Source organism: Prionailurus viverrinus, chromosome C1 (assembly GCF_022837055.1).
Source record: "Prionailurus viverrinus isolate Anna chromosome C1, UM_Priviv_1.0, whole genome shotgun sequence".
NCBI lineage: Eukaryota > Metazoa > Chordata > Mammalia > Carnivora > Felidae > Prionailurus > Prionailurus viverrinus.
The window spans coordinates 67,161,759-67,176,703 of NC_062568.1; the positions used below are offsets into that span (position 1 = coordinate 67,161,759).

Below are 14,945 nucleotides of genomic sequence, written 5' to 3' on the forward strand. Positions count from 1 at the left end.
TGAGAATGGTTTCTGTTCCCTGAAAAACATTCCCATTTCTAAACATCTGATTAATGGCATCTCATTTCTGTTGTCTTGGGTAAAATACAGATATATTACTTATCATTTTAAGAAAAAAAAAATGTTTCAGAACTTGAGCAGTATTTCCAAACTGGAACTAAAAGTAACATCTGGCCTTCCATAAGGAGGTGGTGGTGGTGCTTTTGCTTTGTTTTGTTTTTAGAGAGGAGGGTGGGGTGGTGGGTGGTAGTTCTTCAGGGTCTAGAGGGTTTCTCTAAGGCCACCACTCCCAGCACCCTCCCTGTGCCTTTCCTGGGTTACCCTTTTGATCAGCCTTCTTGGACTTTGACTGAAGCCCTTTGCTTTAGGGGCAGTGAAATCATGAAATAATGTCCTGTGCTAGGGACTCCTCCGAAGGCCAGTCCAGCCCGTGGGGTTTGTCATTCTTAGCCAGAGTCAGAGGGAACTTGGCCAGGCGTGCCCTGCCCCATTGCAGCTGTTCGAGACCACAAATAGGCCTTTTGCTATCTTGTCTGCTGCTCGTCTTTACTGGCGTCTTATGCTTTTGCAGCATAATTACAGGTAGATAGAGCGCCATAAAGTCTAAGGAGCTAAAAATATAACTGGAGGAAACAAAAGAATGAAGCTAGCCCTCCAGTTCTTGAGGTATAAGAGGAGAGAGGACTTCAAAAGACAAATAGTTCCTCAGCTAGTTTTGAATCATGTAAGGTGAGTTTTAATATCAAGGACACAGAGGTTAAATAACCATAAAATAACAGAGGAATGCCATGTTTTATGCACAGTAAGTATGTACTTGAAAAATTAGGCCAGTAATTTTTTTTAATTGAGTCAAATCATATTCCAAGTGCAGTAGAAGATCATTTTCTCACTTTTCCTAGACAATTCACTCCTTTTTTTTGTTCTTGGTCTCTTTAATGTGTGTGAATTATCTTAATGTGGTTCACTCTCTTCACTATTATCAATAACAGCGATAAACATTTGCCACTGTCACTCCTTCCTGTTATCGGCAAAACCCCTGGTTTGATACTTAACTCTGATGATAGTGCTCCTGATATGTTTTATACAGAGGCAAGACATACATACGCCAGTATCTGCTGAGAGCTTCATTCCATTTACCACAGAGCCTCTGAAAAGTACCAGTTTGACTTGCTGACGATTTTGTGTCTTAGAATGTAGAGAGAGAAAAAAGGGCATTCCTGTTCTGGATTTAATTGTTTCCAATAAAGAATACTAGTTGGTGACATGGAAGTGACTCATCCTATGGGAAAAGTGACTCATCCACAGCCTAAAAAACCCAGTGGACATAATTAGAGATTTTTTAGAAAGTAGGTATCAAAACTTCTCAGAAAAGATGGGTGTAAATTCATAAGTCTAAAAATGAAAAAATGTTTTAGAATTAAAAATTTAGCACTATATTTATAAATTGACCCTAAGGGATGAACTGCAGGAGGGGCAACAATTGAAACAAGTAACTTGGGGGGCTTATTTTAGAGTATTATCCAACAGAAAGATGGGAAAAGATATCTAAGAATGTTTGTAGTAGTGACCTAGTTCCATACAAACAATGCACAAGTCTAAGACAAGAATGATATAAGGGCTGTGAGAACAGGAGAGGAAAGCAAAAAATATTTTTAAAAAGCTATGTTTGGAGTCGAATATATACATGCTATCTTAGAAGAAACGAGAGTAAGAAAGCAGCCTCACCCTAGTCAGGGAGAGACTCCTGACCCTGGAAAGTATAGATCAACATGGTTAGGGTCACGGGACAGGGCTCAGACTGGAGGGAACTGGTTACGGATGGAGATCTGCATCAAGAACCAGGCGGAGATGTGCCTGGCCATAGGGGTAAGGCAATAGGGGTTGAAAGTAGATACATTTTCCAGGAGTATTAAATGAGAAAAGCAGACCAGGTAACTTCTAAATTGTGGCAGGTGTGTAGGAAATCTGGTTGGAGCCTCGTGACTATTGCAGGCTGCTGCAACTTTGCTTCTGTTTCTGAAAGGTTATCTGCTCGGAAAGTCCATCAGCACAGTTAACAAGCAAGCTTAGGAAATGGAATGATCTGAGTAACAGAAGGGATTAATCTATTACCCCGTGACCTTCAGACGGTCTTAATTCCCTCCCTTCTCTAACATCCAGCCAAACAAATACTTTGCCTGATTTTGTTACCATTTTATTTCTCTCATTCAGACTTCTCAGGTGATTTTTTGAGACAGATGGGCTGAGGGCTCTTGTCGCTTCCACTTTCTTGCCACCTTAACTTTTTGCATTTTAATGCCTTCACGTTCTCAAAGGAAACTGCACCGGCATCTTCTATCTATCTTATTTTCTCTGGCTCTTTTCTACTCTTGTCCACTTCTCCTCAACTTTTTGCTCTTTTTATTTTACTTTTTGGCTCATTCTTCTATAGCCTCATCTTCTTGTAAGGCCACTATTTTCTACACATTTTCCACTCTCATATTATCACCTCAGATTCAACACTATCTCCTTCCTCTCCAAGCTATCACATTTCTAAATTTACTCTTCTCAACTTGAAGCTTTGGAGCAGTGGTGACTATTTCCCATTACCCTTTCAGTCACCAAGTCCTGCAGATTCTATGACCTTTCTTCTTCCTTCTCACTGCCAGAAGAATTAAATGTTTTCTTCCCTCCCCCCCCCACCCCCACATTGTGACAAGTGAGAATGATTTGCTCCTGCTGCTGCCTCACCTCAGGGGCCTCCCCGTTTCCCTTTTTTGATTCTTCAAGGCTAAGTCCAAGCCCATCCTGCCTCCTTCATGCTTGGACCATACTAAACTCTCCTTATTTCCTTTTATGTGTCACTTCCTCACAGTCAGCCATCTTTATACTGTTCTTTTCTCCAAGAGCCTATTCCACTGTTCAGCAGTGTATCTATGATAGATATCATGCTGACAGTGTATCTTTTTTTTAAAGATTTTATTCATTTATTTTTGTAAGTAAACTCTCTACCCAACATGGGACTTGAACTTATGACCCTGAGATCAACAGTCACATGCTCTACCAACTGAGCCAGCCATGTACCCCAGTGTGTCATCTTCATAGATTTCTCACCTATGTTATAAAATCATGGAGGGGGGCGCCTGGGTGGCGCAGTCGGTTGAGCGTCCGACTTCAGCCAGGTCACGATCTCGCGGTCCGTGAGTTCGAGCCCCGCGTCGGGCTCTGGGCTGATGGCTCAGAGCCTGGAGCCTGTTTCCGATTCTGTGTCTCCCTCTCTCTCTGCCCCTCCCCCGTTCATGCTCTATCTCTCTCTGTCCCAAAAATAAATAAACGTTGAAAAAAAAAAAAATTAAAAAAAAAAAAAAACCATGGAGGTCAGCATGGCAAGTGTTTGGTACCCTAGAGTTCCCAACCACAGTGGTAGGCAAGTACCTAATTCTCAGTTAGGAGCCAGTAAAATGGGTCAAATATGGCTTATATCACGAAGTTGTGATTAGGATTAAATCAAGTAATTTGAGGAATGGGGCTGGTCTGCTGCCTAGAACACAGTCATCATTGAACAAATATTAGTCTCCCTCATGCCCATGTCTTTATTCCTCACAACCCTAACTAGTAGAATAAACTTAAATTGTATGTAATCCTACATTTAAAACTAATGGTGGAAAAAAAAAACGACAAACAGCTTTTCTGATCCTGAAGTCTGCAAAAGCCAGGGAAGTGGGTTATGTTAACATAGTTAACATAAATGCCCGCCTCCTTCTTGAGGCTCTTTTTTTTTTGGCACTTAAAAAAGACTGGTTTCGGTTTCATGATTTATTTCTTGACTTAATAATGACTATAGCATGTAAAATTTTCCATTGTGTCCAAACTATCTTTTTTTAAGATTTAGAAACAGTATTTGTATGTAAGCTTTGGTATAGTTCTTCCTGGTTTGCAGCAGGAATAGATGTGTGAGTCTCTGTTGGCTGTGGCTAGGTAGCTTAGAGGTTACTGTGGTATGACATCTCATGAAAAGGTCTGGATAACTCAGTGTATCCACAACTTATTTTGAAGGAGAAAGAGTCTATTGATACTAAAACAAAAGAGGAGGTATTGGGGTGCCTGGATGGCTCAGTCAGGTAAGCATCAGATTTCGGCTTAGGTCATGGTCCCATGGTTCGTGGGTTCAAACCCCACTTTGGGTTCTGTGCTGACAGCTCGGAGCCTGGAGTTTGCTTCAGATTCTGTGTCTCCTTCTCTCTCTGCCCCTCCCCTGCTCATGCTCTTTCCCTCAAAAATAAACAAACATTAAAAAAATGATAAAGCAGCCTTGCAAATAAAGGCAAATATACTATTAAAAAAAAACAAAACGAACAAATGAACAAAAAACCAAAAGATATTTCCACTCCTCTTATGTATCCTTTCTTTCATTCCCAAACCAATCTTGGTCAGCCATTATTTTTGTCCTTTCTTTCAATAGATATCTAATGCATGTCAAAGTGCAATAAAACATGATTTCAGTGTAAATGTGAAATTAAGTCTAACTTACAATATTATAGCCCGTTACTAATTAAAAGGAAATGTTTTTTTTAATGTCATCCATGTCCCTGGTTGTAATACCCAATACTTTTTATTTCCCGTCCCTTTGTTTTCTGTTTTCTGCAAGTTTGCCGTATTTTTTTTCAAATATAACTTTTACAAAGGCAAAACAGAGAAGCAAGATGGTCTACAAAGGTAGACATAAACAACCAACCCTAATGAAAACAGAACAAAGTTAATGTTGTAATGAGTGCGGTGTTCTGTGAGAAGTCAGAGGAAGGCTTTGTTCACCTTACTGCCAGGGCACTGGGATTGCTTTCAGGTAGAAGGCGTCTCGACTTTAAAGGACAGAGAAGATTTCATGCAGCGTGGAATAATAGGTCCTCCAGGCCTCAGAAAGAGCCCAAGAGGTGGGACAGCACTTGGGTGTTTAAGAGAGCACTGGGGCGCCTGGGTGGCTCAGTCGGTTGAGCTTCCGACCTCGGCTCAGGTCATGATCTCACCGTCTGTGAGTTCGAGCCGCGCGTCAGGCTCAGTGCTGACAGCTCAGAGCCTGGAGCCTGCTTCGGATTCTGTCTCCCTCTCTCTCTAACCCTCCCCTGCTCATGCTCTGTCTCTCTCTCTCTCTCAAAATAAAAAATAAAACATTAAAAAAATTTTTAAAAAAGAGCACAATGTGTAGCTGTCATTCAACAATTACTAGTTGGCAAGGCTTCTGGTGACCAGAGTGGAGAGTGTGGGTAAAGACAAAAATGGGGCTGGAAGTACAGGTTGGGGGCATATTGTTAGACCTTGAGTAATAGGCTAAAAAGTTTGGTGTTTATTCTTCAATTACAAAGTGCATGTAATGGAAGAGAAGCATAATCCAGTGAGTTGTTTTGTTTTTTCCCTCTCTCAGAATTATAATTCTACCAGAAGTAGGAAGGTTGGCTTGTAGGAGGAGACTCTTATAGGTGAGAGATGATGCAACCCTGACTTAGGGCAGTGGTAGGAAATGAGAAGAGGAGAAGGTACTGGAACTGCATAGGAGATAGGAATATCGGGACTTGAGCATGATTAAAAATGACTGTAAGCTTTTAGCTCGGAATAAAGGGAAAACTTGAGTTGTATTAAGTGAGAGAAAAAGCACAGGAAAAAAAAACTCGGGCAACTATCAGGAAAATGGGCAACTTGAAACTTTTATGTTATTTCCCTATACATCTTTATCTCTGTAACTCTAGATTTCTTTTTAGAAATCTATCTGCTAAAGGTGTTTTTCCTCTACAAATGGAGTAATCATCCCTTTAATCCAAAATGATTAGGTTACTTTTAGGGTAAAAACTAAAAGCGACTCATTCTGTGATGAATATTAATCAACTTTTACCCAATAATGTTACCTTTGGTCTTTACTCTGAAAGTAACAACGGGCCTGCTAGATCTAATGCCCTGAAATCCCAGGTAAATATGAAATCTTCTGAAATTTACAGAAATGACATGAAATGAGAAGGACCCTAAATTCAAAACAATGATCCTGTGATGAAGTAGGAAAAATCATTCCATCCTAAAGAGAGCTGGTTCTCACTTCCACATTGAGGAGAGACTGTTGAGCCAGGTGATCCAAGGTCATTCAGGTATTCCCAAATGACTCAGTCCAAGAAGCCTGAACATACCGAGTTACTGCATTTTTTAAGAGAAGAAACGCTCACGCAGTGCATTCTCTCTCTCTCTCTCTGTCTCTCCCTCTCTCTTCCTCTCTATACCTCTCTCTCCCTCTGTCTCCACGTATGGATTCTATACTGGAATATTCCAATAGCTATACAGACATGAAAGACCCAGACCAAAGGTTTTATTGCCTACATTAAGCATCATTCTAAAGTCAGGCGTGTGAGTCTCCCAAACGCAGAGCTCTTGATGTAGGGCTAAATTAGAAGCTGATACAAGGAGATGATCTCTCTTTAATGTATAATTTACTCTTTAAGTGTTGTCTTCCAAGCAAGTTGAAGTAGTGTCTTAGTGATTGTGGTGGTGTTTTATGTGACTCACACACACTGAGAATGAAAAACGAACAGATCATTTTTTGTTTGGTATTGTCTATCTCAGACAATTGAGATTTGGACCTGTTGAACTGTATTGTATTCGTTGAGCTGTATTGTATTCCAAAGCCATCTGAATTTTTAGTATTTTTTTTATTGCATTTTACAAGAGTACTGAAAACTGTTATCTAGCAAATTTTTATTTCTCGTTCCTTTGAAAGACAAGGAACGAAAAAGAAAAGTCAACAGAAACAAAGCAGTAGAAAAATACTTGTTCTCTCATTTAGTGCATCTTTTTAAAAACAGACAAACAAAAAAAGGTTTCTTTATTCACTGGCACACTTTTTAAAGTAAAATCTTCCCAAAAAGTGAAATTGAGTTATGACAAGTTTTCTGAAGTTAATCATAGAAAATGCATGCCACTTTTGTTTTTATTACTATTGTATAGCTTCTTGACCATATACAGATTTTATTTGTATTATGAATAACAGAATTTCTTTTAAGTTTTAAATGTTTTTGTGCTATAAAGCAGCTAATTTTTATCCTCTCAAGGGTTCTTTCTTGGTCTAGAAGATTCTTTTTTTTTTAACTTTTTTTTTTTTTAACGTTTATTTATTTTTGAGACAGAGAGAGACAGAACATGAACAGGGGAGGGTCAGAGAGAGGGAGACACAGAATCTGAAACAGGCTTCAGGCTCGGAGCTGTCAGCACAGAGCCTGATGCAGGGCTCAAACTCACGGACCACAAGATCATGACCTGAGCCGAAGTTGGCCGCTTAACCGACTGAGCCACCCAGGCGCCCCTAAAAGATTCTTAAAACATAAAATAGCAATAGTTTCAGGGACTTGGCATTTTTCTATTATTGCTAGCGTAGTAGGATGTCACGTAATGAATAACTCAATGAGGACTTACGCTGAGGAACTTGGGCATTTTGATGAAAAGTATGATCTAAGATGTGAAGTTTTCAGACTTTGTCTCGTCCTTTTAAAGGCATCCCAAATTACTTAGTCAAAATGTTGCATTACTAATTGTAATCTAAGTCTCTCTTTATGGTCAAAATTCCCGTAAGGTTCTGTGTACTCAAAGAGCAAAACACGATGTATTGGAGACTCAGCCAAATTTCATATTTGTGATCTTTTTTTCTAAAAACAGCAGTCAAAACAGATTTGAGAGTTTCAGACCAACAGTGTATTTAACTGAATCATCTCCGTCTTCATTCATCTCTTGGTTTTCTTGTTCAGCATGTTAACTGTTTGATTTCCTTTCATGGTATGAAAGAATTCTGGCATGCACAGTAGATCTTTGACATACCAAGACATAGTCTGAAGACTTGGAAATCCCAGAATTTCACAAAAATAATTTCAGCATAAAAAAAAATTCCACACAGGTACCTACTTTCTAGTAGAGATCCATGTCTTTCTTAGACCTCTCTTAGCTCTCCCTTCACTTTCATCATTAGAACTATCAGTTGGTTTTTATTGGGTGGTGGAAAATGTTCAGAAATTAACACAGTATTTAATCCCTTCTCGAGAGTTACTGCTACACAATTAGAACAAAAATCTTGAAATATGGACTGTGGGTGATAGACTACATGACTCACTTCCCTCTGCCTAACCCCTCCATGATTCAAATACACACTGCAGCAAAATTAAAACTAACTATAGGTAAGAGACTTCCAGTTTCATTGTCATGAGTACATGAAACTGCAGATGCTAATTATTGCCAAGTACCTACTGTATGCATATGTTTGATATTTCGGCAGAAAATCTCAGTGATGTCTGTTTTCAAATTTATCTCCAGTGTAACATTGGCTTGGTAAGCATGAATCTTTAAAGATTTAACCAATCCTCCTTATTGTCAATTGACATTTTTCTTTAGGATTTCTTTTTGTTATTCCTACACATGATTAAAAGCCGTTCTCTCCTGCGTTGCCCAAATACTGCGCAAGCTGTCGGCACACCTATTTTAATATTAGTTTTAGCAGCATCTAATTGGGAAGCCAGCACTGAAGATAATGGCCATAACCACAATAATTTTTAAAAGAACAACCACTCCTTCTCTCTGTGAGCAGATGGAATTTGCTTTATGTTCGTTCCATGTTCCTTTATAGGAACCTTAGAGTTCTGTAGCAGTAGGCTGGGGTGTTTAAACATTATATGAAAGTGACGATAGTATCATTGGGAATAAAAGCCTCTAAAATCTTGATTTGGCATTTGTGCTTAGTTTGACTTAGAATTTCTTTATTGGGTTACCACGGATCTTAGAAATTTATAACCTCTTTCTTCACTTTTCCTCATCTTCATTCCACAAATGTCCATGAAAAAAACCCTGTACAGTGTGTAAACACCTGAATGATGCCAGCAGCTAATCAGATGCGTGCTTACTGTGTGCCAGTAACTGTGCCAAGTAGTTTGATTATTTAATTGTAAGAACAACTCTCTGAGCAGTAGTAGTATTCTTGTTTTAAAGATGAAGTTGAAAGAGGGTTCTTTCTCTTATGACTCAGGAGTACAGTGGATTTTGGTAGAGCCATGGCTTGCGCTCAGACAATCTCACTCCAGAGCCCATCCTCTGAACCGCTGTGTGTCCTCCCTCCCCAGATATGCTCTAAAGGCCAGTTCATCATCTCCATCCTCCCTTCCTTAGCATCCATGTTCCTCTGTTTACCACAGGCTACAAAAAGGGCTCCCTTTTCAAGAACCCTAAAAGAGACACACAGCTGTGATAGTTGTAGTAAGATTTTGTTCAAAAAAAAAAATCAGCTTTCCTTAAGTCCACATGAATAGCCAAGAGGGTCAAAGTTCAAAGTAAAGGCAGAGGAGGAATAGTGGAGGAATTCGTTTTTAGAGGAGAAACTCGTTTTTCTTGACATCTAACCAAGTAATCTGTTTTAATGTAGCTAGCTGTACAAAACTCAGCTCCTGGTTAGCTGAAGAGTGTGCAGCTCCCCCAAGATCACACAGCACAGAGGAGGTATGTAATTTGTCATCTGCTTGATGCCTGGGGTTAACGCACGTACAGAAAGAAACATTCTTTTAGGGACCACTGTCTGACAAATCCAAACAACATTGCTTTAGATAATAATGGACACAACATAGTGTTACAGTTTTGCTACAAGTATAAACCTCTTTCAAACATAAGACCAAGCCACTTGTGAGGAGAAATTAAACAATTGGAAGTGAGTGGGAAATTCCATTATTTATTAAGCATCATGCTTTTGGTTTTGCTAGATGGTGCCCCAGGCATATTTCTGGCCCTCAAGGAGGTTCTTGTCTCACATAGAAAATAAACTTCACACATCATATGGGCCAGAATGTGATGTGTCGTGAGAGAGAGAAGAAAGTGCTACAGAAATTATAAAATAGGGAGTGACTGCATGTGGTTTGGGGCATCAGGAAAAGCTTGGCATTTGATCAGGGTGGGAATGAGCAGCTCAAACTCAGGTTTAAAGCCAGAACTAGCCTGGCTGCCTGCCTCTTTTTCACTAGGACCGTACGGTGGGGGATTTTAATGCCAGAGGAAGGCTTGTCCCTCACTGGGAAGGTAGGGGATACATGCCGCCTTAGGATTTGCCCTTGATGGAATGTAAAACTGGGAGTGGCTCCAAGGAGGAAGATGATTCAAAGCTGCGTGTAAGATTTTGAGTGTAGGAAACGGGGAGTTTGGTACCATTGCAGATAAGGGGATCAGGAGAAAGAGCTTATTTTTATTCTTGCCTGGAAATTCTCATCCACTCACAGGAAGCTTTTCAGATTGAGTGCCCATTTGCTTTATGAGTTTGTGTGCTTTTGGTGTGGTTATTAAATGGAAATAAATAGTGCATCAGTTCCAAACTAGTGAATCTTCAGTGCAGAAGAGATACTAGTGATTAAACGTGTTTATTCATCAGTGGAATCGAGTATAATAGAAACTTTCAATTGATACAGCCCTCGTGGTCAACAATAAGGTCTATATATTCCTGCAACATGTAACTGTTTTCTTAAATTTTTCTAGTTGAGTATTAGGGGCTTAAACTTTTTAAAAGGTTGCTTTTTGTTTGATAACGTGCTTTGCCATGCCCTTGATAGGATCATGTGGTTTCATGTTGGAGACTTTAAAGATGAGATTTTTTAAGAGAGATGTGGACTGAGTAGGAGGAGAAGAGGCTGAGTTTCCTTAAATGGGGCATCTAGAATTAGTGAGGAAGTACACTCATAACACAAACAAACCTGACCAAGTTCATGGCTCTGCCAATGGACATGGGCTTTTTCTCCTGGCTGTCTTTGTACTCACTGACCTGGCTAGCTCAGGTTTAAGCTTCTCTAAATTGCCTATGAGACCGGCATCACTTGTCTGCTTTATTTTCTCTTTGTGCCATAGCTTCTTCCTGCCTCTATTAAGTGTCAAATGTGAGAGAACCTTTATGAGAAACCATTTGAGTATCCACATTTACATGCATAGTTTCAGACTTCCAACTTTGCAAAAAGGCCAGTCTCTGATAACATAAGGACTGTTTCTTTAAAGATGAAGCGAAGAGGCAATCATTTGTGATCCTGGAAACAAATTATGCTGCCAGCCCATTTGGATAGGAGCACAGATCCTTTCCAGGGGTTTTTCCAAAATGTTTCATCGTCACCCCCAAATCTAAGCCATAAATTATGAAAATATTATTGTTATGGCCCCTTTATAGGCATAGCTTTTTCTCCAATAGTTCATCTACTTAAATGGCCCTGTGTAAGTCATTCCTGCTTAGCTGGCTAGCTAACATTTTGTTTCTTCAGTTTTTCCTACTATCCCTTTATTCATTATCTTTTTTTGTTTGATACAATGCAGTTAGCTATTAAGGGCCATTTAATTTTGAGTCAGATTGAGACAAAAAAAATATGAGCGTTTATTTAATTTAAAAATTTATTTATTTATTTATTTATTTATTTATTTATTTATTTATTTAATCAATCAATCTCCAGTCTGAATCACAGAACTTTACATCTCCTCTAGTCAAGGCTGTTAACAAGGAGTACTCACCAGAATTAAAAATTGCATGCCCAGGCTCTTCAGGAGATTCTGAGTCAGAAGATTCGGAGAAATAGAGAGAGGCAGTGTAACGTACAATTATACTGAAGAGCACAGGTTCTGGAGCCTTCCGCCTGGCTCTGCAACTTCCTTAGGCAGATTTCTCAACCTCTGTGTGCCCCAGTTTCCTCACGTACAAAATCAGGATACTAAGACCAGGTTCGTGTGGGGACTAAATGGGTTAGTGCATGTGGACTGCTCAGAACATACCCTGGCATGTATTAATGTTACCGCCAACTCCTAGAAATTTCTGATATTCAGTCCCAGTTAAGAGCTTCTGTTTTAGTCTCTTCATGTTAAAATTGAGAAAACTGAAGCTCAGAGAAGATTAAGTGACTTTCTTTGAGTCAAAATTAGGTGGTGGCAGTCCTAAGATAAATCCCATTGGCTCCTGAAACACCCACCCATCCTGATTGCCTCTTTTCATGAGCGAATGTAAACTCTACCTTCAACTCTGTCCTTACTCATGAGTAGGAAATATCTGTACTTCACTGTCTTGCCAAAGAAGTTAACTTTAACCTCTCCACTGCCAGCTCTTGTCAAAAGCTATTGGAAGAAATTAGATTTATGAAGGATTGCCTGGAGGATTGCCTAAATGATTTGTAGTTCTTTTTTGCATCACCGAGCTTCCCAACCTCGTCATGGCGCACACAGAAAAGAGTAATGTTTGTATTCAATTCTATTAGGATTAGGTCAGATTAGATTAATATATCATCAATTGGTGAGGCTGCTCGTCTGTCCTCTGGAATGATAGGCCTCACCCAGTCTCCAGGGACTGATGGGTCACTATCTCCACATCTGTAATAGAACTGCTCCAGCAAGGGAAGTTTAGACATTTTTCTTTAGTAGGAAAGCTCCTTAGTCAAATGAAATCTTTTTTTTTTTTAATTTTTTTTTTCAACGTTTTTTATTTATTTTTGGGGCAGAGAGAGACAGAGCATGAATGGGGGAGGGACAGAGAGAGAGGGAGACACAGAATCGGAAACAGGCTCCAGGCTCTGAGCCATCAGCCCAGAGCCCGACGCGGGGCTCGAACTCACGGACCGCGAGATCGTGACCTGGCTGAAGTCGGACGCTTAACCGACTGCGCCACCCAGGCGCCCCACAAATGAAATCTTTAACAGTAAAAATGTTTCAAACTAATGGGGTTTTTTTTAAGTATACATTTTGTAAATACGGAATTGTAACGTTTATAAAATGGACCAGGGAAAACAATGAGACAGTTTTGATGAACTCAAAAATTTGAGATTGAGACTTCGGGTTGACAGTTGCAGAACAGCATTCTGTTAACCTAACGTACTTCATTTATTTCTATGTTCCATTTTAGTTGTATAGCATTCAGGAAAATGCTTACTTATACCCATAAGCAGTTGCACAGGTGACAGTTTCTTAACAGTGCATTTTATCTCAGTACCCTCTTGAATTAATTTGATCCAGAAGCTAGAGAAAACTAGAAATGTTTTGTTTCTATGTTGAATCCCTAATAATACAGCTATTCAAATGCGTCATGATAGACCGAAAAGTCCAACCGAGAGCACCTAAAACTTAGAGTCAGTACCAGTCGTAGTGACGTCACTTCATCCTGAGTCAACATGGTAGGCAGCTTTATTATACAATTGGCTGTTAGGTCATGGTGAGGGTGTATGCCAACTAGTTGTACCTGCTCTTGGTCTGTCATTTGTTTGAGCGTGATGTGTGTGTAGGTTGCTTGTATAATTTTATATGAATGGGCATGCGCAGACTTGAGTTTCCAGAATGCCAATGCAGAGTTATAGCTTTCCTAATCAGTGATTCATTTTGAAGAAGCTCAAATGTACACAAAGAGATGGCAGGAGACACATTGACCCAGCGTCTCCATTTGGAGCGACTTAACGTGAAGGCTGTTACCTGTGTTTTAAAGTTGTTGTGCCGCACATCTGCTTACATTTCCTGTTTGGTTTTTTTCAGCGCTAAGATAATAAAATTCAAATGGAAAATTGGTGGAACTCCTAAAGCATCTCTTCAAGAGCCTAACTTGATAGTCACTGTTCCAGGGAGTGTGAATTTTATCCCTAGATACAACAGAGTCATCAGGGAGAGTAAGCAGTACATGAACCACATAGCTATTTGCCCTTGCAGAATCGCACACAGGCACTGGGGAATCTCAGACTCCAGGTGCTCTTCTGACCGAGCATTGCTAGGGGGTAGTAGCCCTTAGGAAGACCCCAGGAGGAAGTTCCTTCTGGCCCTCAGGCTGGGACAAAGGGAACTTCTCCTAAGTCCTGGGCTTGCTTTTATTCTAGTGAGCATTCAGTTTCATAATTATTGTATTTCCTTCTTAATTTTGACTCCTGTTCCTAGTAGTAGTCCTGAGCCAAATTTACATCCCCTGTTGGCAGTTGGCAGGGGACTTGCCTGTGTAACACTCTACTCCTGGCTTTTTTTTCCCCTTCACCTTGAGCTCTCCATATCCATTTCTGTCTTGTAGTGTTGCTTATATTTTCGCCAGCAGTCTCAAACTTCTTTTGGAAAGAGGCAGAAATAAATGCTTCTCGTGCTGTCTCTTTGACTACCCCTTTTAAAATCACAGCATGTGGAATGTCGCTCGGTCTTCTGTTGTCAGTTTGTACAGCAATCATTCTTGTCAGAGTGGCTCATTTGAGGTTGATGATATTTTAAAATATCTAATGGCATTTCCATTGTAAAGGAAAATCTTTGTGTCCCTATAAAGACAGTAGTTCCTCAGCTGTCATTAAACACTAAAATCGGCAAATACGCAAAATCATGATTTTCAGCAACTCAGCTTGATGGACATCTTTTGAAAAAGGAAGGGTTTTGTTTTGTTTTGTTTTAATGTGCTTTTCTTCTACCCATTCTCACTTGAAATTCACTTTGGCCTTGAATCAGTTGTCCTTCTTTTTAATGTTTGAAGACCAGAAACATTCAGTAACTTGCCTGAAGATGTGTTTTACCCATAGGAGTGTACTTCACTTGTGTTTTGGTGGCTTTATAAGTCACAATTTAAAATATTTGGTTCTAGATTCTAAACCTCGTGTGGGCTGTGCGTCTGTTTTATTCTCTACTATGACTTCCTGACAAGTTCCCAGATTTGATCTTGAAGGAACATTCTTCTGGAAGTAGGTCATCATGCTAGAGTTTCTGTGAGTTTCCTCTCCTTCTGTCCTCTGCTTTCCTCTCTGGCTCTCTGTTCTAATAGCACCAGTCTTTACTCAGCTTCCACAGACAGCAATGATATAGGTTATGAGTTTTTTGGGACTGGTTTTATTTTTTTTATTGGATCCATGAGTACCCTGATCTTATTCTATAGATTAATGGTTTTCTGACCCCTGATACAGCTAGACCAAGGTTTCCACCTTGGGTCCAACACTTACAGATGTCCA

General features: G+C 39.8%; 1 protein-coding gene across 7 annotated transcripts in view; it reads left to right on the forward strand.

Annotated features, from left to right (window-relative positions):
* The window catches only part of RBMS1 (RNA binding motif single stranded interacting protein 1), a 220,184-nt gene that overhangs the window by 127,373 nt on the left and 77,866 nt on the right, over positions 1 to 14,945 (forward strand). The window lies entirely within an intron of this gene.